Here is a 26,701-nt window from a genome sequence, read left to right on the forward strand (position 1 = left end):
TGCAGAGGCCTCAGCAGTGGCAGCAGCAGCAGAGTCTTCATTGAATTTCCTCACTGCATCCTTAGCCATTTTGGCTAGCTTGGCTTGGCGATTGGCCCATTCATCAGGATAATCCTCACCACGCTTGAGGCTGGTAGGATCTGCTTCTTGGCCAGGTGCCAATGGAGGTCTTGGGCATGGAGGATTAAGAGCGAATTTCTTCATATATTTAGGAGTGACATATCTGTATTCCCTCCATTCCCGTGCCCATCTCCTCTCTATCATTTGTATGCGCACCTTGCGCAGATTTTTGTCCTCTTTGCCGTGTTTGGCCTCATCAGGTGTGCAATAATCCTTGTAAATGTCATCTCGGATTTCAAACGCAGTGTTGACCTCAGGTCTCTTTCCTCCCTTCTGAGGTTTCTTGCCGCCAGCCATTTTCTTCAGCTGAGGAAACTGAACAATAGAATTCTCTGAAGAGGTGTGCAACTTTTCTTCGGGGAACGCTGCAAATGAGTTAAGTTGATGAGAACCTAGAGATTCAGCAGCGGACATGTGTACCTGTGAACAGAATATAGTTGCGAGGAATTTGGAGAGGTCATATGTGTTCTCAGAAGTTTTTGCAAAACGAACAAGTTTGAGGAATTTGACCAGATGTGCCTTGAGGAATTTCACTAAGCGTTCTTAGTCTTAGGTTCGAGAGTTGTACAGATTAAAAATCCACACAATTGAGGAATCTTGAAGAATATGTTGCTTAGGGAAACAAATCAAGAGCAGAAGATATGTGAGGTGTTTAGTGTGTGAAGATTTAAAGAATAAACACCTTTTGATGATTTTGTAGAAAACATCAGAATCAACAAGGGCAGTAAAAGTAACTTTTAATTACCCTTAACAAAGAACATGACGACCTGGGAAGTGTAGATTTGAAGCTCGTCGGTTCAGATCTTCCACGCCCTAACTCGACTGAGGAAGACAGCTACGGCGGCGGCAGAGTGAAGAAATCCGCAGCCGACGCGAGTACGATGGCGACGAGGTCAAGGCAGTGAAGCTCTTCCTCATCAGCGCCGATGGAAGTAGCGGCGGTGCTAGGGTTTGAGAGCTCGAGCGAGGGAGTGAGGTCGAGCGGAGTAAAAACGAAGTGAGGAAGGGGAGGGGTATTTATAGCCGAAGTGAAAAATTGCTCCCCCGAGGAAAATGGACGAACGTGCCCCTGACCCTTCTCATTCGCCTGACATGTGTCACCCACGTACTGAGAGGTGGCGATCGTGTAAGATCGTGGGTGAATAGATAAGTATTATCATGAAATGTGGAATGGTTTGAGCGGCAAAAGCCGAAAATTCAGATAAGATAAGTTTTAAAGTTTCATTCACAATTTCTTCAGCTGACAAGGAGACAGTGAAGATTTTGAACGAGTTTCAAATAGAACGCACATGAAGAATTTGTGAATAGACTGGGTTGAGTTTAGCATAGAGGGGAAAGGTTCCGATCACATTCACTTAGCAGAAAAAAGCAACTTGAAGAAATAGCAATAAGTGAATGATGTAGAGGACATATATATACATATATATATATATAGTGTTACTATTCATCACCCAGGGTAATAAATTATTCTTCACCCGAGGTAATCTTACGATTATTTCATAATTAAATTACGTTTGGAATTCAAATAGTTACATTCTTATTGATTCATTACGTAAAATTTGGCATAAAAATAAAAAAATATAGGGCATAAGACAAGAAAATTTGCAGTTTATGTGTATTTTACACTATGTTTTTACATTTGTAATTTTACATAACATAAAATATTTTTTACGACGATTATATATTTTCTTACGGTCTCTTTTTACGTCAGAAATAAGACAAAACTTACGAAACGTAAAATTACGATGCATTGATGGTAAAATAGAGGGGGTGAAGAATAACTATTCCTCACCCAGGGTGATAAATAGTCAATCCCTATATATATATATATATATATATATATATATATATATATAGCCAACGAAGAACAACAACGGAAAGACTGAAGACAGTGCAAAGTTGTAGAATTGAACAGCTGTGGAATTTCAAAATTGAGGAAAAACTCAAATTGAAGATTTTCAACTTTTGGTGGTGGCGTCACCCACCGTATAAGAATGATGATTTTAGACACCGCGTACAATTGTCATAGGGCTCTGAGAATCAAATTCTTTATTAATTTTTTCACACTTAGAGTGTTAGTCTTCATTGTTTGAAGAAAAACGTTTCTTCATGTGTTGCACATCTAAGTCATCAATTTTGCATAAGAGTTCAGATGAGTGTCCTTTTCAAAGAACATTCGAAGATTCTAGGATATTTAGCTCACACCGCAACTTGCTAAATCTCTTCTCATCCAAGGGCTTTGTGAAGATATCGGCTAGCTGTTCTTCAGTCCTTACATGCTCAATAGAGATGTCGCCCTTCCACACATGATCACGAAGAAAATGATGACGAATCTGAATGTGCTTTGTCTTCGAGTGCTGAACTGTGTTGAGCAATCTTGATCGCACTCTCATTGTCACAGTAGAGAGGTACATTCTTCATGTTGACGCCGTAGTCCTTGAGAGTTTGCTTCATCCAGAACAATTGAGCACAGCAAGAACCAGCAACAATGTACTCAGCTTCAACAGTAGACAGTGATACGCAGTTCTGTTTCTTCGAGGACCAACAAACCAAAGATCGTCCGAGGAAATGGCATGTGCCTGATGTTGACTTGCGGTCCCACTACTAGGAAAGGGCTATAGCTAATATGGACATTAATGGCGCACCATGTATGTGGTGCGCCACTGATATATAGCAGTGGCGCACCAGATACAGGTGCGCCATTAGTGTCCTTATTAGTAATGGCGCACCACACACACGGTGCGCCATTACTAACAATTTTTTTCCAAAACTATTAATGGCGCACCAAGGCAAAGTGCGCCATTACTAGTTTTAACTAGTAATGGCGCACCACACACTCTATGCACCAATACTAACAATTTTTTTTACTTTTTTTTCAAAACTAGTAATGGCGCACCGGGGTACAGTGCGCCATTACTAGTTCAAACTAGTAATAGCGCACCACAGCTGTGACACCCAAAATTTTATTTGGATTTTTCAAAAAATTTATTTTGACTTGAGGGAGGTGATTTAAATTTTTCTTCAAAAGAACCCTCCCTTTCAAAATATTTTTTTTATGGCAAGAGTTTTATTTGGATTCACCCAAGACTTGTTTTTGGTCTTGGAGGTTCTTGCTTTTTATTTGGACTCAAACCAAAATGCTTTTCACTTGAGAAAAATGTCTTTTGAAGATTTCTTTGAAAATACTCTATAGCTTTTGGAATAATCCTTTACCACTTTCAACAAATCTCTCTTGCCATGGCCTTAGTGCAAATCCACTCTCCTAAACCTCCCCTCATCTTTGGATCATGATTTTGCATCAAATCCAGCAAGTTGGACCTCCCCATATGATTATTTTCCATTTAAATCTTATCAAAACAATTTCTGTCTTCTATTCTAGCCCTTGGAGATTTACAAAGGAGCTATCATTTCTGTTTTGATTTTTGCCCCCAAACCAATTTCCCTTCCTAGTCCTTTGAACCCTCAACCAAGATCCATGAAGATCCACTGGTCTTCAGTTCAAATATTTCAAACTATACTTGCTGCAAGTTTGGACCAGATTTGTCAAATTTGATGAAATTCATTCAAATCCTTCTCCAAAAAATTTGAGAAAAATAAGGCAGCCTCTGGGTGCATTGAGAGGTCACCTCACCAAGTCCCAGCCCCAGGAAAAAATTTCTCCTTGCCAAATCATTCTGTCGAACACCTGCAGGGCATTGTCAAAATCAGGTTCAGTCAAATTCAGAGAACCGTTTAGTGTTGCTGTCGTTTCTTCAGTGTCCGTAGTCGATCTCGCCAGTGCCTCGGCGTCGCCGTGTTCCCTGTCCCCTCCCCCTTGTCCTCTGCACCGCACGAGCGCCTGGAGCCTTGCGGACGTCGGCGACGAGCTGGAGGAGGTGCGCCGCCCCGTGACCGACGCCAGCGGCGGCTTTGCGGCCACCCGAGAGAGGCGCAGCGTAGACGGCGCCACCCAGCGCCGCCCAAGCCACCGGAGGCCGCCGCGTGGCCACCCACTCCCCCGTGCGGGCTGCCACCCTCGTCGTGAACCGCTGGGCACGGAGCGCGCTCTCTGCCGCCGTCGTGCCCGTGCAGCCACCCCACCGTGGACCGGCGCCATTACGCCAAGACCGACCGGGATTAGCGGGGAACGGCACCAGTACATCTCACTGATGCTGCCTGGCCACCTAAACTCCCTGCCAAGCCACTGCCTCGCTGTAATTGCTCGCCGGAGCAACCCCGTTCACGGCCACCCCCTCGATCCGCCTATAAATAGAGGCCCCGAGCTTCAACTCGAACCCACACCACCTCTGCACTCCACCTAGACCACACCAAGCCACTGGAAGAGCCCCGAGGGAGCTTTCTTCCCCGACTCCGGCCGCCACAACCCGCCACGGGATCCAGCTCGATTCGCTCCCGTGCGTGCACCTCTGCCTCCCATCTCTTGCCAGTAGCCTCCCTATGCATCCACTCTCCTGACCCCCGCTTCAATTCGGAGTTTGCAGCACCCACCGGAGTTCTCCACCATCACCCGAGCCGCCGTCCGCCGGAGAAAGTGTCGCCGTCGACGTGGTGCTCTCCGTCGGTCGAGTCCACCACCCACCGACGCGGAAGGACACGCTGAAGCTCTTGGTACACTCCGATCTCCCTGTCTCGCCGCGGTTCGACGCCGGCGACCATCGCAATCTTCGGGTGCCGGCGAACTTTTTAAACCTGACATGTGGACCCCCCCTGTCAGCCTCTATTCTCTTCTCCCTCGAAACGTTTTCTGTTGGCGCCTTCGGGCAAATACATTTTCCCTTTGAGCTGGCGCGTTTCTTTCCGAAGCGTTTTCTGTTTTCTCAGTTAAACCCCTGGAACTTTTCTGTTTCATTACAGATGAGTCCCTGGACAGAAACCCTTATAACTTTTTAATAAAAAGTGATTTTTGAGTGATTCTTTTTCTGACAATCTTATAATTTTGTCTAGTTTTTTATGGGATTTATTTGGAAATAATTTGGAACAACTTTTATGCACGCGTTGGTTTTCACGTTAGTATGCTTTTTCGCTATACCGTAGGTTCCGGAAGAGGTGACGGAGCTGCGAACTTCGCCGAGCTAGACTCCGACTTCTCCGAACCAGGCAAGCATGTTTGAACCTTTGATATGATAGGTGTTTTGCATGTTTGCGTGAGAGGTTGTGCGTGACATATGAGTATCGGTGAGTACCTCGTTGCTTGTAAGGCAACTACCCGCGTGTTCCAAAGTTGCGATGATCTCTGATGAGAGATGGCCTAATCATGTGGTGACATGAAGGGCAGCAAGGTGGTACTGTTGTAGCATGCCAGCCTTGCGTCATCCGACAAATTCCGACGTTAACGTGGACGGAGTTACGTTATCGTTCTTTCCCCTTCCGTGCTACCACTTGTTTTCTGCCAGAATGCGGTTTAGTAAGTTGGTAACCTCTTTCCATGTACACACCAAATAGAGGGGCCGGGATGATGGTTCCATGGCCCTGGATTAAAGCCAGTCATCCGGTCAGGGGGCATGGGTGTTTCCGGTTGGGACCGAGAGGGGGGCACCCCTTAGAGCGCGCGTATAGAAATTTGATCCCATGCTACGCGAGGTTGTAGCCTCCCCGTCTCAAGGTTTTTCTTGAACGTTGCCGAGGGTGATTCCTGGCTTCGGATTGTTGAATGGGTGTGTACTGGTTAGATGTGTTTCTTCCAAAACACCGTAAACGGAACTAGTCGCCGTGACTACTGAAATCCGTTGGCTGTGGTTAAAGTACAAACTCTGCAGAGTCAAATCCTTCCGAGTCATCGTATCCATGGTCAAGTAACGTGATCAGTGGATCCATGTCTATGTTAAACCCTCGCGTTATATTTCTTTCCGGTAAGCATGCGTGAGTAGTAAACTTGGCTGAACGTTATTCCTGTGGATGGACTAACCCTGTTGTTTACCTCATGTCTGATTATTCTCTTGATATGATTTAAATTCATGAGCTATTAAGTTATGAATATAAGCCCTTTATGTGATGTCGCTCAGACGTCCGACTGTGGCATGTTTGTCTTTTACTTTCAATATAAGCCCTTTATGTGATGTCGCTCAGACGTCCGACTGTGGCACGCACTGTCTTTTTATTTCCTATTATAAGCCCTTTATGTGGTGTCGCCCCGACGCCCGACTGCGGCATTATTATTCTTGCAGTTTCCTCTCGAGGAGTCATTCAGACCCTCGTTTGGCACCCGCGACATTATTATTCTTGCAGTTTCCTCTCGAGGAGTCATTCAGACCCTCGTTTGGCACCCAGTATTTATTTTGGGATTTCGGGAGGACTACCGCCCGACTTCTCGGTTATTTTTCCCATGCATTATGATCTCTATGTCTGAACGCACTTGTTAATCTGTTCATATGCTTCATGTTTACATTTGTTATATCTTATGTCCGAACTGTCTTGCGAGTACTTTCATAGTACTCACCTGGCTTGTTGATTTGGCCAGATGTTGACGAAGGCGATCTCATGGATGAAGAGTTTGATGGTGAGTCCGACGCCTAGAGGAGTCCCAGTCAGTCCCGTGCGATCCTGGATTTTGGTCACTTGTTTTATATACGCTTCCGCCACCCGCAATAAGTCTCCTCGAGCCTCACTCCGACGCTCGAAGAGCTGTAGTTTTCAGGAGTCATATCACCCACTCCGCTGTGATATTTCCACCACCGTTGTTATCGTGAGTTAGTAGTTATGCCACCCTATCCGCCGTTATGTTTTATCGGCGTGTTTGTAATAAATTGTTGAGCAGTCTCCGCTCAACCTTGTATTATATTCAGTACTCCTGGTATTTTTCTTCTGTGACCAAGATATTGTCTACCAGTGAGAAGGAATTCTTCTTTACTAGTCCATAAAAGAGATTGGTCTCGCAATAAATGTTTTATTGAAAAACCGGTCGTGACAACAGCCAAGGTGCGCCACTACTAACAATTTTTTTTTGCAAAACTAGTAATGGCGCACCACGTAACAGGTGCGCCATTAGTAACCAGGGTTACTAATGGCGCATTATTATGTGGTGCGCTGTTGGTAACCTGAGAGCAGCTAGATATTTTGGACAGCCACCTACCACACTTACTTTCCCCACTTCATTCTCTCCACCTCCTCCTCCAAGCTTGTCTCGGCTGCCTCCTCCTCCTCGCCTCATTTCACCATAGATTCACCCAAATTAAGTGGTTAAATTACCTTTTTTTGATAGGTAAGTAAGGGGAAAGCTTTCTTTATGTTGTAGATCTACTTTTTTTCTCCCTCCAACAACGTGCACATGCACTTTTTATGGCCTAGATCTACGTATGTTTGTGGTGTTGCATATGTTTGTGTTTGCAGGTACCGGTATTTGAAATGCGATAGTTGCCAATATTTTGCCGGGATGTTGATTCATTTCCGTTTCGGCGAGAATTTGGCACTATGCATTCTTTTTGTTCCTATTTTTAGGCAAAGTCATGCCAAATTTTTTCTTGGTTCTAAAATATCGTTTTGCTCTACCCTGCAGGCGACCATGGTCCGCACGATGACCGAAGGCACCGTGAATAGGTTTTTGAGCTCCGCGAAGGCCGAGATGCTTCAAAAGAACGAGATAGAGATAAGATGTCCGTGTCGAAGATGCAAGCTGAAGAGCCTTATTACGGACCCGGATTCCGGACAGGTGCGGGACCACCTGCTCTTGCGTGGTTTCATGGATGGCTATTGGTGGCAAGGTGATGAAGATGACTATGAAGTCGTCCATGGGGGCCGGGCAAGAAATGAGGAAGGGCAGCAAGACAACCACCACGGCGAGGGCGGGCGAGATGACGAAGAATCTCCAGGACATGATCACGACGGTGATGCAGTACACAGTCATCATGTAGAAGATGTCGGACATGATGATGAGGAAGATCAAGACGAAGGGCATAATCATGAAGATGAAGATGCCGGAGCAGACGACGATGGACCATCGATGGGCTGGGTGCAAGACCCTCATATTCAAGAGCTGCTTCTCAAGCAGACGGATAACGCAAGAGCTGCCGCCCGAGAGAAAGCCAAGCTGGATCAACTGGAGATAGACGCGGTTACTTTATTGTATGAAGGATGCAGGCCCGAGGATACCCGCCTGAAAGCAACGCTCATGGCTCTGGAGATGAAGGTAAAACACAAAATGACCGACGCATGCTTCGACGCGAACATGTCATTCTGGCACGAACGTCTTCCCAAGGGGAACAAGTGCCCGACCAGTTTCGAGGAGGCGAAGAAAATCGTGTGTCCTCTGGATTTACCGCACATGAAATACCATGTGTGCATGAACAATTGCATCATTTATCGGGACGAGCACGCGGAGTCTACCATATGTCCGGTGTGCGGCGTCACTAGATACAAGAAGAGGAAGAAAGGTCCTCGAAAAGTGGTGTGGTACTTTCCGATCACTCCTCGTCTGCAGCGGTATTTCGCGGACCCTAAGCTAGCAAAGCTCCTGCGTTGGCACGCGGATAGGGAGGAGAAGAAGCGAGAAGATGACGGAAATGATCCAGAGATAAATAAAAAAGACAAGATGCCGAGTCACCCTAAGGATGCGAGCCAGTGGCAAGCGTTGAACTTCGAACACCCAGTATTTGGGGACGATCCAAGGAACATCCTGCTGGGCGCGACCACCGATGGAGTCAATCCGTTTGGCAGCCAGAGAAGCACACATAGCACCTGGCCTGTGTTTGTGTGGATGTACAACCTTCCCCCCTGGTTGTGCATGAAGAGGAAGTGCATGCACATGAGTATGCTAATTGAAGGGCCGAAACAACCAGGGAACGACATCAATCTGTATCTAGGGCTGCTAAAAGAGGAGCTAGACACGCTGTGGAAAACGCCAGCCAATACATGGGACGCCGCAGAGAAAGAATATTTCCCTATGAGAGCCGCACTGCTCACGACGGTGCACGACTATCTCGGTTACGAATATCTCGCGGGGCAGGTGGTCCACGGATTTTCTGGATGCGTCAGGTGCATGGATGACATAACGTATCGCCAGCTAGATAGAGATCCCGGGTCTTCGAAAACCGTGTTCATGGGACATCGAAGGTGGCTTCGCGACCATGACTCATGGAGAAAACGCAAGGATCTGTTCGTTGGTGAAACCGAACCCCGAAGACGCCCGCGTACGAGGAGCGGCGAGGAAATAGACGAGCTGTTGAAAAATTGGAAAGATTGCCCACTGCCGGGAAAGAAGCAAAAGGCGCCAAAGCCGGGAAAGAAGTGAAAGGCGCCAGAGCCGCTGCTGAAAGTATGGAAAACGAGGTCTGTTTTCTGTGACTTGCCATACTGGAAGATCCATCGTGTGCCTCACAGCCTTGATGTCATGCATATCACGAAGAACGTGTGCGAGAGTCTGCTTGGTACCCTGCTCAACATGCCAGAGAGGACCAAAGATGGGCCGAAAGCAAGGGCAGACTTGAAATCAATGGGCATCAGGGAGGAGCTTCACGCTAATGATGATGATGATGATGATGATGATGATGATGATGAGCCACACGAAAAGTCGTCGCAAAGGCAAAAAGGCCAAGAAGACCGGAAATGACTACCCTCCCGCGTGCTTCACTCTAAGTCAGGAGGAGATCGAGCAGTTTTTCACCTGCCTCATAGGAGTAAAACTTCCTTACGGTTACGCGGGGAAGATAAGCAGATACCTAGACTCAGCGAAGCAGAAGTCTCATGACTGTCACGTGGTGATGATGCAGATACTTCCAGTTGCAATCCGTGGGATCATGGACGCGCACGTCCGTGAAACGCTATTTGGCCTATGCAACTTTTTCGATGTCATCTCTCGGAAGTCGGTTGGCGTGAGGCAACTCAGAAGGCTACAGGAAGAGATCGTGGTGATACAATGCGAGCTTGAGATGTACTTCCCGCCCACATTCTTCGATGTTATGGTGCATCTGCTGGTCCATATCGTGGAGGATATCATCCAACTCGGGCCGACGTTCCTGCATAGCATGATGCCGTTCGAAAGGATGAACGGTGTCATCAAAGGATATGTTCGCAACATGTCATGTCCAGAGGGAAGCATAGCCAGGGGCTTTCTGACCGAAGAGTGCATCTCCTACTGCACGAATTATCTAGGCATCGAGAACCCCGTTGGTCTGCCCTTCAACAGGCACCTCGGCAGGCTAGCTAGATGGGGTCACCACGATGGTCGCCGCGAAATGCATGTCGACTTCAAGGGTCGACTCGCCGACTTTGAAAGAGCAAACCTAGTCGCGCTACAACACATAGACATGGTCGATCCTTGGGTGTAGAGCACAAAACCTTTATTGAGAAGACGTACAATGATCGAGGCCAACAGAGGACGGACGGAGATATAATCAAAGAGCACAACTCATGTTTCACGCGTTGGTTCAAGGAGAAGCTTCTGTCGTACCCTTTACATGAGGATTCTTCCGCGGAAGAAAAAATCATATTCGCCTTGTCACAGGGCGCCGAGCACAACCTGATGACCTATGAGGCGTACGATATCAACGGCTACACATTCTACACCGAGGGAAAGGGCATGAAGAGCGATGGTTATCAGAACTCCGGGGTAACGATGGAATCCTACACCGGTAACGACAAGGACAGATACTACGGAAGGATCGAGGAGATCTGGGAGCTGAGCTACGCTGGAGAGAAGGTCCGGATGTTCCGTGTCAGATGGGCCAAGAGCGTCCTAAAAGAAGACCGGTATTTCACCACCATGGTTATACCCGAAGCCAAATCCAAGACCGCGGGCGCAAACGTCACCGCGAAAAATGAGCCATGGGTACTGGCTTCCCAAGTGGACCAATGCTTCTTCATTACTGACCCGTCAAAGCCCAGTCGTGTTGTCGTGAGGAGAGGCAAAAGGAAGGTCATCGGAATGGATGGAGTCGCCAATGAGCAAGACTTCGACAAGTACGGCGACCCGAAGATGGAACATGACGACGGTGATGAAGTGCCATACACCACAAGAAGAAGCAGGACCACCCTACCTAAAGGACGTCCGTTCAACAGAAGAACTCCATTTGCGAAAAAGAAGGGCAAGAAGATTGTGAAAAGATAGCTAGCTAAGATCGATTGTATTTAAATCGTAGCCTTCATTTCTCGATTGTATTTCGACATATTGAAATGATATTTCTTCTGTTCTAGTCCTCATGAATATTTATTTATGTTTATTATGGTATTGAATTTCTAACTCACAAAAAGTATTGAATTTGTTAATATTTTTTGAACTCATGAATATTTTTAAATTTCATGGGCACTTTTTGAATTCATGAATATTTTTTCAAATTTGATGATATTTTTTCATACTCATAAATGTTTTACCAATTCACAAATGAATGCAACTAAAAACCCAAAAAAATATTGATGATATTTTCAAATAACAAATTTGATGATATTTTTTCATATTCATAAATATTTTCAAATAACAAATTTCATGATATTTTTTCACATTCATAAATGTTTTCAAATTTGATTGTCATTTTCTATAAAAATTATTAGAAGCAACAAAAAATAATAATAATAAAAGTTACTAATGGCGCACCACTCGGTGGTGCGCCATTGCTATGGATGTACTTATGGCGCACCCCTGGGAGGTGCGCCATTGCTAACCTTCGCCCCTCTATCCCTTTCCCCCTCGCCCCCCACGCCAGAACCCCCTCCATCTCGATCCCCCTCGCCAGATCCCCCTCGCCGCCGCCGACCCCCCGCACCCTCCCCCGCTCCACCGCCGCCGACGACCCCCCGCACCCTCCCCCGCTCCACCGCCGCCAACGACCCCCCGCACCCTCCCCTGTCTCCTCGCTCGGTTCCCCCGAACGGAATCGGCCGAGGGAGGGCCTCCTCCGACCGCCGCAGGTGACCCAGCCGCGCCGCCGGAGCTGCTCCCTTCGCCCCATCTCTCATTGCTTGCTCTGTTTCCTCGCAGCTCGTCCACCGCGCGGAGGGGCCGCTCGCCGCCGCCGCGAGAGGGGGCCAAGGGAGGCCGCTCGACCTCGCCTTTGCCGCCGCACAAGAAACCCTCGCCTCCCCCTCCTCCGCCCGCGAGGAAGCCCTCCCCTGCTCCGGTCCCCAACGAGTCGTCGCTCGTCCTCCTCGTCAACCGCCTCTCCCACAACGTCACCGAGGGCCATCTCAGGGAGATCTTCGGTCTGCACAACCACTCCTCTCTTCTCCCCCTCTCTCTGCCTGCGCGTGTGATCCGATTTACTGCTTGAAGTTCAGTTCTTGGTGCTTATTATGCTGCTTGTTTCGTTTCTCTGAATATATATCGCTGCATTGTGCCGATTATTACCACTGTGCTGCAGAGAACTATGGTCAAGTTCAGTTCTTAGTGCTTATGTATACTGCACGTCTTCGTTCTTAGTGATGTTAACTTATGATTGCCACTGAAACATATGGCAACACACTATGATGTCCAAGCATACCCAAAGACTACACTGCTAGTTCTGTCCAACAAGTGGCAAATAGATGGCCCCAGACAAATCAAATCATAAGTGTTGGCTCTTGGTCTGATATGAATTCATAAGTGTCGATTTTCCTTGGTATATGTTGTGTTCAGCTTTGGCAGAAGTTCAGAACTGTTATGCAGTGTTGGCTGTTAGTCTGATATGAATCTAGAAGCGTTGATTTTCCTTGGTATATGTTGTGTTCAGCTTTGGCAGGAGTTCAGAACTGTTAGGCAGTCTTGGCCCTTCTGTAATGCACATCGATTTCATTTTGTTTCTTACTTTCTTGTCCTGTTGAAGAGATCATATGTTCATAGCTCCAACTGTAGGAAGTCCTATAATTCTTCACTCGCTGACCAATAGAGGATTTTTTTGGTTTGGTATATGCAAAAAGTAGAGGTTTTCCCCCTGCTTGGTACAAGTAATTATCCATTCATTGATCACTAGATGAAATATTTTTTTGGTTCAACACGATTAAATTGTACCTGCAGCATAGCAGATTGGTGAGGAAGTTGACCTGTTTAAGCTGACAGTGTGGTATAACAAGTGTGGCCTGATTGCATAGTTCCCTTCCTGTAGTGCACACACTCATGTAGATTTCAGTTGTCAACTAAAGAGGTTGCATGCGGCTAATGATAATTTATATTATGAGATTTAGGTTCACAAGAATTATAAGCTTGATGAGGCCATCCAAGTATATGACTGGGAATATGTTCTATTAGAATGACATCAGTTTTGTTCTAAAAAGTTTTAGTATAATCAAAAAAATTGGTCTCTTGAATTCTAGACAAGATAATGTGAGCTAGCCTGAAGGTGATGCACTGATGATCACATTGAGAAAGACTTGTAAAGATGATGATCATCTTTTACAGAAAACAATTTATGTAAACACGTCAGTAACTTTGCTAGTTTGCTGGGTTTTGTCTCCGACCATCGTGTCGTGATGATTTTGCAGGTACCCCAAGAGGCCCTTGAGTTTGCTGGAATGTCGATTAACTTCCGTTCCGGCAAATTCGGGTACTCCATATGTCCTATTTTCAGCAAAGGTCATGCTGAAATTTTCCGTGAATTTTAGCATGACTTTGCTAAAAATAGGACATATGGGGTACTTGCGACTAATGCATGGGCCGGGGTATCTTAGTACTTAATTAAGTAGGATCAACTGCATCTTGTGTTATACATATAGAAGTGTGATATGTTTACTGTCTCTTGGTGTATTAGAATTCTCCTTCCCTTTTCTTGATAGGGTATATTATTAGAAGATACCCATATATATCAGTCAACCTAGGGTGCCTCGGCATCGATAAACCCTAAATGATGAAAACTTAACTTAGCATTTAGGGTGCCTCAGCGTCGACAAACCCTAAATGATAAAACCTTTGCTTTTAGGGTGCCTCGGTGTCGATAAAAACCTAAATGATGAAAGCTTAGGCTTTTAGGGTGCCTCGGCGTCGACAAACCCTAAATGATAAAAGCCTAGCTTTTAGGATGCCTCGGTGTCGACAAACCCTAAATGAGGAGACAAGAAGAAGGGGGTTAGGAAGGGACTTGGACCTTAGCAACAACACACTAACAGGTTCCATCCCAAAACACCTAGGCAATATCACAAACATCTCTCAATGGTTCCTTGACAATAACCAACTTTTTGGCGACATTCCTCGAGAATTAGGTTATTTGGTCAACTTAGAGATCTTGTTCCTTGACAATAACCAACTTTTTGACCAAACTTTTTTCCTATTTAGAGCGAAACATGGCCCACAACGATGAGGCCGGCGGTTCGGGCAAGGCATTCTGTGAGCTGTCCCAGGAGATGGAGGAAGAACCTCACCGCTATGAGGACGCTGCGGAAGACACCAATCCTGACTACACGACCCCTAGTGGCGTCGAGGATGACACCACTGATGGTGCCGCCGAGGATGCCACCACTGATGATGGCAGCGCACGCACAGATGGAAGCCAACCGAAGAGGCAACGAAAGGACCGGCGCCCGAACGTGCTCGGCACCGTCAAGGAGGAATTTACTGAAGTGTCCTCCGAGGGGCATCCAACGGCGCCCAAAGAAATAGTCAAGGGGTACGTGGGACAGCTCGGGTGCATTCTTTGAAGCACCTTCTCGATCAACACCGAGAACCTAAGGCATCGTGACCGAGGGAATTTGCGAAACCTCCTCTTCACGAAGCTACACGAACGATACAAGTTCCCCGGTGACTTCGCAAACACACGCCTCTCAGGGAATAAAGTGAACAGTGCCGCCCTCACGAAGATGAGCACGGCCCTGGCTACTTGGAGAGCCGCGGTGAAGACAATGATTGAAAAAGGTGATAGTTATGAGAAGATCAAGGAGAAATATCCTTCGATCAGCGAAGATGACTACCGGGAATTCAAGATCAAGTGCGAGAGCAACGCAACCGTGGAATCAAGTCAGTGGGGGAAAGATATGCGGGACTTGAACTTAGGCGTCCACAAACTCGGCCCCGGCGGTTACAGAGTGGTGGAACCTATATGGGACAAGGAGGACGCGGAGCGTGCCGAGCAAGGCCTACCGCCCCTCTTCGAGAAATACCGTGACAAGCAGACCAGGAACTATGTCAGGGCCCAGTACAAGATTGACCCGGTAACCAAGGAGCTTACCACAGATCCGAAGACCAAGGCGCTTGAGCTTGTTCTGGTAAGGAATACACCCCCGCGTAATTAGCTCCATATGGTTGCATTCTAATTAATGAAGCCAAATTTCTAAATGGTTCGCGTTCCTTCCGCAGGACACTGAAAGCAGTAGCGCGGGGTCGTCTCAGAGCTCCCCTTTTGACACCCCTTTAAATAGGGCGTTGAATGTAATGAAAAACAAGGATAAGCTCAGTAAGCCGTCGTCAGCTGGTCGTGTGGCCGGCAAAGGCTTGTCCACGAAATGGTCGGAATACTATACCGCTGGGCGAAAGGAGATAAAGACCAGTTCGCAAAGCCAGGAGCGCGAGGTTCAACAACTCAAGGCACAAGTGGCGCGGATTCCGGAGATGGTCGAAGAGCAAGTGCGAGACCAACTGGGAGCGACGATCACCGCCATTATACCTACCTTGGTTTCTGGGCTGCAGGTGTGGATGGCGGGCGGCCAATAGGGGCCACCCCCGATTCCCAACTTCACGGGCAGCAACTCGCACAATGCGCCGGTAGTGCCATTGGTGTCTCCGGCAGAGACGGCATTGGTGTCTCCCGCGGCGGCGCCGGCATTGCAGCTTAATGCACCCGGGTGTGGGAAGAATACACCGGCCGGCACCTCGGCAGCAAGCGGCCCCTCCGTTACTTGCACGCCCGCCATTGGCGGTGCCTCAACATTAGCCGAGCTCGACGCCATCACGGTAACTAATTAAGCCTCTCAGCCGATGACTTCATCTCCTTGCCTTTGACTGGGCATCCCTGACGCCCTACATGTTTTCGCAGGGTGCCACCGACGTTCCATGCACTCTCCTGCACTTCGTGGACAGCGAGTTGATCAATGTCGCCAAGGCCAGAATCGTTCAACCGGGCAACCGCCTGTTCCACGGTAATCTGATGCCACCCAACGTGTATAGGGTTCAACTGGTTCGGGTGCTGCGGGGCTGCGACGACTTGTTACCTCCGTTTCGACCCCCTGGGGACGACGAAGATGATGTGATGACCCTCAGCGCCTGCTTAAGCTGGCCCCTGCTTTGGCCGAAGAGCCAGATTCGTTTGGGGGCGGGGGGCACCACTCCACAGACAACACCGCCAGTCGTGCCGGTGCCAAGCCATGGCAAGACCGCCGCAACTCTACCGGACATGCCGGACATGCATATGGCACAGGATCCGGACGACGACGACGACGACGGTACATTTACCAACGTCGATAAGTACTTCAACGAACATGGGTACAGTGACGAATTCTTGGGGCCTCCTCAAGAACCCAACCCTGCAAAAGACGATCGCGATCTAGCTGGTACCGCAGAGAAACCCAATTGTAACAGGCATCGTCTGGCGTTCAGTTCTCAGGAGACGCCTCCAGCTGCCGCCTTCACCGAGCCTCAGATAGCCGAGGTGCGAAATATTATCAGCCCCAACACACTCAATAAGGCGGTCTCTGAGCAGAAATCGATCCCATTACAGCAGAAGAAGAAGGGACGGAAAAGAAAGACTAACAAGGGTGCGAGCCAGCCGGCACCGAGTACGATCCGTGCTCAGGACAGGCCACCTTCACCTAAGGATATCTCGAGGAGGGTGCATGTGGCGGGTAGGCCGATGCTACCGACTAATCTGCTCAATGCTGCAACCGGTGCTATGCGGAGTCTGCATGACAGTGTTCTTTCTTTGGAGAAGCGGCGTCTCTCCGAGAATGATGTGGCATACCCGGTTTTCGTGGCCAAGGTGCCAGAGGGCAAGGGCTTTGTGGATAGCGCCATCGGGGGTATGATCGTCCTGCGGTTTGATGACATCTTCTCTATGTTTAACCTTCATCCGCTGCACTACACCTTCGTTCGGCTATTTTCGCTGAGTAAGGAGATGCGGATCATTAGAGACAAGAGCCCGGACATCGTGATAGTCGACCCCTTCTACATGCGTGCCAAGATCTTGGGCAGCGCTGGGGACCGGCAAGTCGCGAGTTCATACCTCGAAGGCGTCATTCTGGCAAACCCAGATAAGGATAACTTCCTCGTGCCTTACTTTCCCGAGTAAGTCATCACTCACCGCCCCGTAACATATGATTTCTTAGATTTCGATCGTTCTTTTTTTTCTAACATTCCGTGTTTTGTGCAGTGACACACATTGCACACTCATCCTCTTAAGCCCGAAATATTCCATGGCCACGTATTTCGACTCGGATCGTCAGTCGAAGAAAGACTACACAAATATCAAGAAAGTTCTTGATAATGTTCTCCCCGGCTATGCCAGATCTGGAGGCACCTTCAGCACGCCAATTCGTAGGTACGGCAAGCACGTGTTCACCCACAATACGATGTTCCCCTGCGTCAAGCAGCCGCCTGGCGGTCAGAAGGATGCCTACTACGCCCTCCATCACATGCGGGCGATCGTACGGGACCATAATCACTTTCTGCTACCAAATAATCTCAAAGATTGGGCTGCACGCTTGTCGGAAATCCAGGACGCGGACATCAGACAAGAATTCTTTCGCGTCCAGTCGGAGTTTGCGGAAATCATCCATCAAGATGTCCTTCATACCTCGGGGCAGTTCTACCTCAGATATCAACCGTCCAACAGTGAGATAGAAACAATGCTACAAATGCAGGCTGACAACGCCCGCGATTTCATGACCATCACGACAGACGGCGGCTTCATCCACGCTCCGATCCCTGAGTCGAGTCGAAAGTAGTGATGCTATGTAGTTCTGAAATATCGATTAGCTCATGTTGTAATTAAACTTTATGAACTTGTATGTCTCTTTGGTTTGGACAGTCGTTCAACTTATATGTAATCGATGCTATTTATTAGTAGGACCATGAATCGTGCTATTAATGTGTTGCTTTTCTCTTTCGATCCTTTTGTTGCATACATATATATTGCTTATGTATTGTCTGTGAATTGCTACTAACGTTTTGTTTGGCTAGTGCATAGAGATGCCGTCGTATGTCGTGTACAAGGGTAAGGTTCCCGGAGTCTACGACAACTGGGAGGAGTGTCGGAGACAGGTTCACCATTTCAGCGGTAACAGTTACAAAGGGTACACCACTAGGGCGGAGGCGGAAGAGGAGGGAGCGGAGGAGGAACCGGATGAAGACCAGTTTCATCGCGATGATGCTAATCGTGATGACCGCAGCTCTCTTCTATGTGATGGCAGTTTAGATGATCGATATCGACTTGTAATGTGAAGACAAACTCGCTACTCGCGGTCTCGAGACTTGTAATGTTCTAACTTTGTTCGGTCTTTTGAATTCAGAGACTAATATGATGAATTGTATTCAGAGACTAATATTCTATTGTATTCGATAAATCTGCTGTTTATATGTTGTGTTGTCGATATTCTGTGCCGTAATATATTTTGTAACCTGTGCAAATATAAGAAAAGAAAAAAATTCCTAATATTCATACTAGTGGCGCACCACACTGCACTTTAGTGGCGCACTGCTATAAACACACTAGTGGCGCATTATCTAGTAGTGCGCCATTAGTAACCCAGAGCACAAGGTAAATATGCCCCCCTGGGAGGCACAGTAATGGCGCACCGTTTGACATACTAATGGCGCACTCCCTGGTGCGCCACTATTGTCTGGTATACTAATGGAGCACCAGGGATGCGCCATTAGTATTAGTTACTAGTGGCGTGATGATAGTGGCGCACCTGTAGTGCGCCATTAATGGCCAAAACAGGTGCGCCATTAATTAGCCTTTTCCTAGTAGTGTCCACACGATCACCAGCATAGTCAGAGTCTGAATATCCAATGAGATCAAAAGCCGAGCCCTTGGGGTACCATAATCCAAGTGTTGGTGTGTGAGCTAGATATCGAAGAATATGCTTCACAGCCTTATGGTGTGATTCCTTCGGTGTAGCTTGAAATCGGGCACACATGCAAACACTAAGCATAATATCTGGCCTAGATGCACATAAATACAATAAAGAACCAATCATGGAGCGGTATACCTTTTGATCGAAGTCAATACCATTTTCATCAGTGCATAGATGGCCATTGGTGGGCATAGGGATTTTGACGCCATTGCACTCTTGCATGCCGAATTTCCTCGGTACATCCTTGAGTTATTTCTCCTGAGATATGAATATGCCATTGCGCCGTTGACGAATTTGAAGACCTAAGTAGAATTTCAATTCTCCCATCATAGACATTTGATATTCTTCACTCATCATATAGGCAAATTCATCACTGTAATGTTGGTTAGTACAGCCAAAAATGATATCATCAACATATATTTGGCACACAAACAATTCACCATCATAAGATTTAGTGAAAAGAGTTGGATCAAGTGAACCGGGTTTGAAGCCTTTCTTCATGAGGAATTCCTTCAAAGTATCATACCACGCCCGAGGGGCCTACTTGAGGCCATAGAGGGCCTTATTGAGTCTGAAGACTTTGTCGGGATGCTTTGGATCTTCAAAACCTGGGGGTTGAGCAACATATACTTCTTCCTCAAGCTTACCATTGAGGAATGCACTTTTCACATCCATTTGATATAAAGTGATATCATGATGGTTAGCATAAGCAAGTAATATGCGAATAGCCTCAAGTCTAGCAACAGGTGCAAAAGTTTCATCGAAATCAATTCCTTCAACCTGTGTGTAGCCTTGAGCTACAAGCCATGCCTTATTCCTCACCACAAGGCCATTTTCATCTTGCTTGTTGCGGTAGGTCCACTTTGTGCCAATGATATTGTGCTTGCGAGGATCTGGACGTTTGACCAGTTCCCAGACGTTGTTGAGCTCGAATTGATGTAATTCCTCTTGCATAGCTTGAATCCACTCAGGCTCCAGAAATGCATGCTTCATCTACCTTAGTGGGCTCTGTGATAGACACGAAAGCAAAGTGCCCACAAAAGTTAGACAGATGTGAAGCTTTTGAGCATGTGAGAGGACCTGGAACATTGATGTCGCTGATGATTTTCTCAATTTGCACTTCATTTGCAATGCGAGGATGAGCAGGTTGTCTTCGAGGAATTTGATCAGCATTTTCTTCAGCACCATTTTCTTCAGGTGCATCAGCATGACGTTCTTCACGTTCTGGAATGATTTCTTCAACAGATTCTTCGGTAGGAATGACATCCTCAGTAGCCTTGAACTTGATAGTTTCCTCAGGTGACTGTTCATCTAACACAGAAGGTAGGTGCTCTCTTTGCGAGCCATTAGTTTCATCGAACCGCACATCTACAGTTTCAACAACCTTGTGGTGAACGGTGTTGAAGACTCTGTAGGTGTGTGAGTCCTTTCCGTAACCAAGCATAAAACCTTCATGTGCTTTCGGTGCAAATTTAGAATTGTGATGAGGATCTCTAATCCAACATTTAGCACCGAAGACTTTGAAATAACTCACATTGGGTTTCTTGTCAGTGAGGAGTTCATATGCAGTCTTCTTGAAGAATTTGTGAAGATATACCCTGTTGATGATGTGGCACGCAGTGTCAGTTGCCTCAATCCAGAAGCGACGAGGCGTTTTGTACTCATCAAGCATAGTGCGAGCCATCTCAACAAGAGTCCTGTTCTTGCGCTCCACGACGCCATTCTGCTGAGGAGTATAAGGAGCAGATAACTCATGAGTAATACCAAGTTCATCAAGATAGTCATCAAGAACAGAATTCTTGAACTCAGTTCCATTGTCACTTCTGATGTGCCTGATTTTCACACCAAAGTTGGTTGAAGCCCTCGAGGAAAAACGTTTGAAGACTTCCTGCACCTCATGTTTGTAAGTGACAATATGCACCCATGTGTAACGAGAGTAATCATCAACAATGTCAAAGCCATATAGAGATGCATCATTTGTAACTGTAGAATAATGATTAGGACCAAAGATATCCATGTGAAGCAATTCAAATGGTTGAGTGGTAGTCATGATAGTCTTTGCTGGATGTTTGGCCTTGGTCATCTTTCCAGCTTCACAGGCTCCGCACAAGTGATCCTTGAGGAATTTGACATTCTCAATGCCAATGACATGCTTCTTCTTCGCGAGCATGTGCAAATTCCTCATGCCAGCATGACCAAGTCGTTGATGCCATAGCCAGTCTTGCTTTTGCAAGTAGACATATAGCTGGTTGTGGTCCTGTAGAGAAATCAACAATATACAGATCTCCTCTCCTAAAGTCTTCGAAGACTTTGGAATTGTCAGCTTCCATGATCACAACACAACGATACTTGCCAAAGACAACAACCATATCAAGGTCACAAAGCATTGAGACAGACATGAGGTTGTATCCTAAGGATTCGACAAGCATGATTTTGTCCATGTGTCGATCCTTTGTGATCGCAACCTTACCTAGACCAAATACCTTGCTTTTGCCTTTGTCAGCAAAGATGATATTCTTCAGATGCGATGGAGATAAGGGAACATCCATCAACAGATTCTTGTCACCAGTCATGTGATTCGTACATCCACTATCGAGGACCCACTCATTGGCTTTGGGTTGATCATCCTGCAGATGAATTAGTGCAACTTACAAACTCATATACTTCATCGGTGAAGAATATGACATCAATTTCATTAGATCAATTTCATCAAGTAATAGAACAGATAAAGCAGTATGGGGACGTGAGAAATGAGGATCCATTTCTTCATGATTAGCCTGCATCCTTTCAGGCAATTTTTTAGGTCTCCAGCAAATTCTTCAGACATTTGTGCACGTCTGGAGACCTGACCCTGCATAAGAGATTAGTTCTTTTTCTTCACCACTCTGGTGGCAAAGAGTTCATCACTCTGCGAGCTCCATATGAGAAAGGTGGCATAGAAGCCAGTCCACTTTGTTTCACATAAGAGGAGTTAGGGTAAGCATATGAATAAGCAGAGAAATTCTTCGAGGACTTATGAACATAATGGTTAGAAGAATAATGCTCATATTCATAGCCCTTAAACCTTCCCTGCGAAACAAAAGTGTTAGCATGATGATGTTCATATGAGGACTTTGATCCTTTTGAGGAACTTGATCCATGTGAGGAATTTGGTCCGTATGAGGACTTGGATCCATATGAAGAATTTGGTCCATATGAAGATTTTGATCTGGGGTTCCTATTCTTCACAGGTGGTGTCATGATGACATTCACCTGAAGATTTTCAAGGAACCTTTTGGGAACCAAGATTTTCTTCATAGGGGAACCGTTCCTGCAGTTAGTGCCAACATATCTAGCAAATACTTCACCATCCTGATTTTTGAACAGTTTATAGTTGGAGTCAAATGACTCATCAGAAGAATGAGGAGATTCACATGTAAAGCCAGATAAAGTAGATGGATCTACTGGAGGTCCCTTTGCAGCAACCCATGAGGTTTTGGGATACTGCTCAGGCTTCCAGTAAGTCCCATCAGCGTTAAGTTTCCTCTCAAAGGCAATACCCTCTTTCCTAGGGTTCTTGTTGAGGATCTGCTTTTTAAGCACATCATAAAGAGCCTGATGCCCTTTGAGGCTTTTGTACATGACTGTCATGTACAATTCCTTCAGCCCTGCATCATCAGTGATACTAGCATTGTCCTCAGATGAGGAATTAGTGATGGCAGAGGCAAGTGAAGAATTTGTAACATTAGATGCATTTGAACATTCAGGTGAAGAATTAGCAGATTCACGTTCAATGCACTTCAAAAATGGAGGAACAAATTCTTCCTAAGCAGCGCTGATCTGTTGAGCAAGTAATGAATCGCGCTCCTTCTGAAGATCTTCATAACTCACTCTTAGCTTCTCAAGATTTTGCTTTTTGAAGAAATTCATAAGAAAGCTTCTCATGATCAGATAAGAGAGTGTTATGATGACTTTGAAGGCTGTCAAACCTAGACTGAAGTCTCTGAAGATTTTCAGTCAAGGTTTTAGTGCGATCCATTTCTTCACCCAACATATCATCACTCTTATTTAGCATGTATTGAACCTTTTCCAGAGCTCTTTGTTGTTTAGTGGCAAGGGAAGCAAGTTTGACATAACTGGGTCCAAATTCATCACCAGATTCATCATCACTGGACTCGGATAGGTAGCATTCAGTTACCTTAGCACCTTTTGCCATAAGGCATGGTGTAGAAGATGATGATTCTGGTTCGAATGTCATCGCTTTGAGAGATTCCTTGAAATCCTCAAACCAAGGATCATGACGGGTTCAATGACCTTCATAGACCTCAGAGAGACGGTCCCAGATAAGATTCGCATGATCGAGATGCATGATATTCCTGAACTGATTTTGAGACAGACAGGAGCAAATGACGTCCTTCGCCGTGAGGTTGAGAAGAGTGAACTTGCGAATGTCATCAGCTTCCGCCATCTTGCACAGATCGGTAAGACCAATCTCAGTGACGGTCCACAGCTCGCTGTTCATCGCCATGAGGCGCTTCTTCATCATGGCCTTCCACTTGGGGTAGTCGTGACCGTCAAAGATGGGGCATGAAACAGTCTTCATTCCTGCGGTCGACATAACTAAAACTCCAAGCGGTTAAACCAAAATCACACAGAACAAGGGAGTACCTTGCTCTGATACCAATTGAAAATGCGTTATATCGACTAGAGGGGGTGAATAGGCGATTTTTATGAATTCTTCACTTAGGAATTTCAGGGTGAGGAAATTCCTAAGCAAAGAACTACTTGCAGCGGAATAAGTACTCAGATGCGTACATGACATAACATAAACATGGACATCATGATGAAATGAAAACAGATACAGAGTACGCGAAGTGTAAGCACGGGATAAAACAGGATGAAAACAAACAGACTGAAGAAATTGAACTGAGGAAATTGAGAAAGTCCTCAGTCAAAGTCTTCAAAAACAGATATGAACAAGCACACATCACAGTAATGAGGAAATGAAAGAGTTGAGGAAATAGAACCAGTAGGCTTGGTGAAGACAATGATTTGGTAGACCAGTTCCAACTGATGTGTCACTTGTACGTCTGGTTGGAGTGGCTAGGTATTTAAACCTGAGAACACACAGTCCCGGACACACAGTCCTCACCGTATTCTCCTTGAGCTAAGGTCACACAGACCTCGCCCAATCACTCGTGGTAAGTCTTCAGGTGACTTCCAAACCTTCACAAACTCGGTCACTCGGCGATCCACAATTTCCTCTTGGATGCTCAGACCATGACGCCTAACCATCTGGAAGATGCACAGTCTTCAAAGGTAACAAGCGTCGGATCCACGTAGGATCAATCTCTTCAGTGATGCTCAATCACTTTGGGTTTGTAGGTGTTTGGGTTTGGGTTTCCTCACTTGATGATTTTCTCTCAAAGTCCTCGGAGGATGGGATGCTCTCAAATGAAAGTGTCAGTTTCTCTCGGAGCAGCCAACCAGCTAGAGGTTGTAGGGGGGGCGGCTATTTATAGCCTAGGGAGCAGCCCGACATGATAAGACATAAATGCCCTTCAGTGATATGACCGTTAGGTGGAGAAGATATTTTGGGACAGCTAGCGCATAGCACAGCAACGGTCGGAAATTTGAGGTTCAAATACCTCAGGGCTATCATGTTCCTCACTTGTAGGCAATCCGCACTGGCGAATTCCTAACTCCTCAGTCAGAACAAATTCCTCAAAGACCAGAAGAACTTCGTCTCTGTCACTGAAGAAATTGACTGAACTATATGAGATTTCCAATGGCTTCACTCAAAGGGATTGGTAGGTGTAGGATTTTGAGTTGAGTATCACATGGAAATTTTTCCTTAGTATTTCCTCGACCCCCTTTAACAGTGCGGTGTTTCCTATGACTCAAGAAAGAGAAAATGAAACTATGAAAACAAAAGTCTTCATGCTTCATGTTCCTCGAATGAATACCAAGTCTTCATGGTCACACCAATTTCTTCACTTTCAAAGTCTTCAGAAATCCAAAGTCTTCAGTCGAAGACATTCATTTTTAGGGGTCGACTTTCTCTGTAAATATCAAACTCCTCATAGACTTATAGACCTATGTACACTCACAAACGCATCAGTCCCTTAACCTATAAGTCTTCAATACACCAAAATCACTAAGGGGCACTAGATGCACTTACAAAATATGACCCTGCTTTTGCTACTTCGTCTATCTGTATTTCCGATAAGGATTATGATTTCTCTGTCTATCCTGACTTAATTACTTTGGTTGAATCTGATCCTTTTTATGGCTATGAATCTGAAACTGTTGTGGCACATCTTAATAAATTGAATGATATAGCCACCCTATTTACTCATGAGGAAAGAATTCATTACTACTATATCCTTAAATTATTTCCGTTCTCATTAAAGGGTGATGCTAAAACATGGTTTAATTCTCTTGATCCTGGTTGTGTGCGTAGTCCCCAGGATATGATTTATTATTTCTCTGCTAAATATTTCCCCGCTCATAAGAAACAAGCTGCCTTAAGGGAAATATATAATTTTGTGCAAATTGAAGAAGAGAGTCTCCCACAAGCTTGGGGAGGCTTCTCCAATTACTTAATGCTTTGCCTGATCATCCTCTCAAGAAAAATGAAATACTTGATATCTTTTATAGTGGACTAACCGATGCTTCCAGAGACCACCTGGATAGTTGTGCTGGTTGTGTTTTCAGGGAGAGAACTGTTGATCAAGCTGAATTGCTATTGAATAATATGTTGAGTAATGAGAATAATTGGACACTTCCTGAACCAACTCCTAAGCCAACTCCGAAGAAAAGGGGTATTCTATTTCTCAGTCCTAAAGATATGCAAGAGGCAAAGAAATCTATGAAAGAAAAGGGTATTAAAGCTAAACATGTTAAGAACTTACCACCTATTGAAGAAATACATGGTCTTGATAACCCGACACAGGTATTAAAGGTAAATTCTCTCTATAGATTTGATGAAGGTGATATTCCTCGTTATAAGTCTGCTAGCCAATGCTTAGATGAGTTTGATAATTTTATTGTTAAAGAAGAAAACTTCAATGCTTATGTTGGTAGACAATTGAAACGTAATGCTTATATGATTGAACACTTGAGTGATTATATGTCTAGAGTTAAAGGTGAACTTAAACTTATTAGTAAACACGCTTCTATGGTTACCACTCAAGTAGAACAAGTGCTTAAAGCTCAGAATGATTTGCTCAATGAATTAAATAACAAGAAAAATGATAATGCTGTTAGAGTTATGACTAGAGGGGGTAAAATGACTCAGGAACCTTTGTATCCTGAGGGTCACCCTAAGAGAATTGAGCAAGATTCTCAGAGAACTAATGTTGATACACCTAGTCCTTCTAAGAGGAAGAAAAAGAAAAATGATAGGACTTTGCATGCTTCTAGTGAACCTGTTGTTGACACACTTGAGAATCCCAATGATATTTCTATTTCTGATGCTGAAACACAATCTGGTAATGAACATGAACCTAGCGATAATATTAATGATGATGTTCATGATGATGCTCAACCTAGCAATAAAAATGATGTAGAGATTGAACCTGCTGTTGATCTTCATAACCCACAATCAAAGAATCAACGTTATGATAAGAGAGACTTCGTTGCTAGGAAGCACGGTAAAGAAAGAGAACCATGGGTTCAGAAACCCATGCCTTTTCCTCCTAAACCA

This window comes from Aegilops tauschii, chromosome 7 (assembly GCF_002575655.3).
Source record: "Aegilops tauschii subsp. strangulata cultivar AL8/78 chromosome 7, Aet v6.0, whole genome shotgun sequence".
Classification (NCBI taxonomy): Eukaryota; Viridiplantae; Streptophyta; class Magnoliopsida; order Poales; family Poaceae; genus Aegilops; species Aegilops tauschii.